This window comes from Uloborus diversus, chromosome 6 (assembly GCF_026930045.1).
Source record: "Uloborus diversus isolate 005 chromosome 6, Udiv.v.3.1, whole genome shotgun sequence".
In the NCBI taxonomy this organism is placed as follows: domain Eukaryota; kingdom Metazoa; phylum Arthropoda; class Arachnida; order Araneae; family Uloboridae; genus Uloborus; species Uloborus diversus.
Window position 1 is genome coordinate 30,140,864 of NC_072736.1, and position 4,197 is coordinate 30,145,060.

The window sequence follows — 4,197 nt, forward strand, 5'->3', positions numbered from 1 at the left end:
ATGTTTTTAAATGACACACTAAAATTAACTTTAAAAAAAAAAATATTCAGGTGAAATAAAAAGGAAACTCATTAGCCGTTTATATAATCTTTAAATTTATTTACAAAAACTCACTGATTATTACATGTTCATTTACTCAATGGAAAAAAAAAGTCATCACTTTTCCATATTTCTTTCCTTGTCACTTAAAATTCATTTTTTAACATACACACAAATATATGCAAGTCATTTATAAAAATTACTATTTCAAGCATTTTGATTATAATAATTAGCAAAAGATATATTTAAAAATTGTTTCTCGTAAAGTGGCACTTGTATGTATTTTGTATGTTTTGCAAATTAACAAAATTTCAATATTTGATTATTTGTAAATTTAAATTTTATTGCAATGAAAATATGAATTAAAAATGTTTGAAGTAAAAATCTTCAAACAGGGAAGGGTAAAATGCACATGGTGGAATTACAGCAAAGCAAGCAAAGGATCAAGTGTTACAAAACTAGCATTTACTACTGTAAAGTATGGAGGAGCATGGAAATTAATTGGACATGGTGTTGAATGGACCAATATTAATATCTGATATTAACCATACAGGTAAACTGACCCTTTTTTTGTTATCCTAATTAAAAATGATAAGAATGGCAAAAAATTTCATGTAATACTTAATTTTCACTATTCTCAAAATTTAAACTATTCCTCTAATAAAAAAAAAATCTAATTTTTATGCATACAGTAAAACCTGTAAAGTTGACCACCTTTGTAAGTTGACCACCTGTCTATGTTGACCGCTTTTGTCAGGAACGGAATTAGTCCTACCTTATATAATGAAGGAAAACCTCTGTAACTTGACCACCTCTCTATCTTGACCACCTGTCTATCTTGACCACTAATAAACACCAAATTTGGTTTCGAGTATTGTAAAAAACCCTTTGTAAGTTGACCACTTGGTTTATTTTTTAAAATTTTATTTAGCAAATTATTATTTTTCTTAATTATTTTTTTATAGCTTCCCAAGAATATTTTTGGTACTAGACCAGCATTTTACCAACTAAATGAAACAGCAGCATAACTAAACCTCCTCTTGAGTTTCAGTAGATCATCATGGGGTTTTAAATGTATAAGAGAAAAAAATAAAGCGAAATATTTGTAATTTTTGATTAGCTATGAATTTTTAGGAACTATTAATATCAAATAAGTAACTTTTCATAAACAATAAGACTTTTTTTTGATCAGTTTACTGAAATTTTAAATTTGCATGACACATTATATGTCATTCTGGGAAAATAATCCCAAAAAATATTTGAATAACATTTTAAATTATTGTTTAAATTATTGTATCAAATCAAAGCAATGCTAAACAATGAAAGTGAGTTGAACAGAAAGAATAAGTGTCAATTAGCCAAAAAATGAATACATGGTGTAAGAAATGACAAAAAAAAAAAAAAAAAAAAAAAAATCATCATTACCCCCTTTATAAGTTGACCACCTGTCTAAGTTGACCACCAAAGTACTGCACCGCAAGTGGTCAACTTACACAGGTTTCACTGTATTTGGTTACTAATTCACTGAATTTCGAATTCTTTTACAACTAATTTCAATGTTATCACTAGTAAAAATAATAATATTTTAACAGTAGTATTGAGTTGAACTAAACAGATTAATAAATGGGATGTATATATGCAGAAATTAAGAATTTCCGTATTTTAGTAATTCTACATAAAGAAACATAATTTGGAAATTTGAATATATTTATTTATTATCTCGTGTATGTATTTAACACATAGTTTTAAAAAAGAAAGAATGGAATGTAGGGATGAGTGGAACAAGTTTTCTCTCTTTTTTTTAAAAAATTACTATACTTATTATTCTAGTTTACATTCAAGTTATAAATTTATGCAACATGGTTAAATACACAACGAAAAATCCTGAGTAGCAGAGAAAACATTTGGTAATTTAGAAAACAATACAAATGCGTCCCATTCGTTACAACTCCCACCAACATTTTAAAAATGAAAATAACCAATAACAACATTTTTATGCATTTTAGAGCATAAAGCATTATACAACCCTTGCCTCATACACATAAGGGGGAAAAAAGTATCTAACAAAAGCAGCTATTTATGAACAAACTATACAATAAATATTAAAAGTAATTTAAAAATTTCAAATTAACAACAAATTTTTAACAAGGGGACAAAATAATATACATTTGTAATTTTACATAACAAAACATCCACACACCATTCAAGTAATGAATAAAAACTAAAATAAATAACAAAGTTTTCTTACTCAAATAAATATATTTTTATAGATGGTTTCAACATCTTTTAAGAAAATAGTTTCTGTTATTGTACACCAAGAAACAATCACTTCCCTAAATATAATAAAAAACACATTGATGATTATCATAGAGCAAAACAAAATGTTCAAAATCATATTTCATTAGCTCCAAAGTGAAAAACTTAGCAATCATAATAATATGCCAAATTCTAACTTTTCTGTGTTAAATTTCTTACGATTAAAATGCATTTTGAGATTTTGCTTGAATCAATTTATTGTGACACGGACTAAGCACTACTCGTCACACATTCGACAAAAAACAAGCAGACACAAGATTGCTATGTTGAATGGGAATCTATATCACATATCCCTTTTCTGTCTGCTCTTTAAAAATTCAAAAACTTCTACTGCAAAAAAAAAAAAAAAAACACTCAACTGTATCATCTTAGCCTATGTTGCTAAAACATAATCCAAAATTGCTCTACTTCTCAAAAAGCAATATTTGTGCCGTTTTAAAAAGTTTTGACTTTATAAATTACACCATTTTTCAGTTTGCTTTTTAAAGGTATTTTATAACAAGTTGTCAATCTAAATTAATGTAAATAATCAAGAAATCACATTGCTTTTATCATGTGCAAAGAAGCATGCATATAATAAAATGCAAAGCTCAACTGCGCATCATGTAAAATAATTATACATTTTGGAGATTATTTTACACAGTAAATCAAATATTACAGAAAGGGTAACTAGAAAGTTGAATAGAGTATCTGATGTAGGTTTTTAACAACACTTTTAATTGTTTGTTACTGGAGATTATGCAATTACAAATATAACAAATTCAGCTTTAAAAGATGATAGTTAAACATTTATGCTATAAACAGCTTTAAATGCTTCATTGTTTCACAAAGAAAAAGGAAAGCTGTGATGAAGATATCATCACCTAACAGCCTAATTTCTGTCACTAATAAGGAGCTCTTGTCATTTGGCACAATTAAGTTTAAAAACTGTTTGGTGGAAAACATACTGTTTTGACACAAAGCCTTTATTACTTGTGCTCAGGTCACATTTACTGAAAATTTAAAACAGAATCTCTTGCAAGAACTAATTGTTTTAGAAATCACATAACATTGATTCTGGTGGGATCAGGTTTTGCTAATATCTAATGTAATTTTCATAAAACCAGTCTACTAGCTTAAACCCCAAACCTGAAAACCTCAAGTTATATGATTCAGACAGTATTAGTGCTTTTTCCACTTTTTGGTATTTTTTTAAAAAGATTCAGGACTGTATTTTGCTTTGTATCATTAAAGCAAGAAAAAAAGCCATGCATATCATTAGGCAAAACAAATTAATTATTTTTTTTTTGACTTAATGTACCAATTTTTAAGATGCTTAAAAATTATGTCTTTATTATTATTATTATTAATTACTACTGTAAAACTAATTATTGCATTTTATGCTTATACGTTGTGTTCCTGATTATTATTTTTTTTTATATAACAACCAATATTTTGCTTGTATTTAAAACAAATGTGGTCAAAATTTATAAATTTTCAAATATTTAAAATTAATTATTTCCATCCTAAGTTAAAAATGTCATTTCTTTTAAATCAGGGAACATATTTATCCATTTGCTTCTTTATTTTCATATTAGCCTTAGAGTATCAGGTGAATTTAAGTTTTTCAGGAACAATTTAAAATGGCTAATTTCAGCTCATAGTGGAAAGCAACTAATACCACAAATAATAAAGGTTATTAAAAGCTCAATATCTTCAAATGATTTACCAAGATGTAAGTAAAATCAATAAACATTAAATTACATTTTGTTTTACAAAACGTAAATGCTATAATATCTATTTTAAATGAGAGAGAGAGAGAGAGAGAGAGAGAAATTACAGGAAACCCTTGTTTAGTATAGT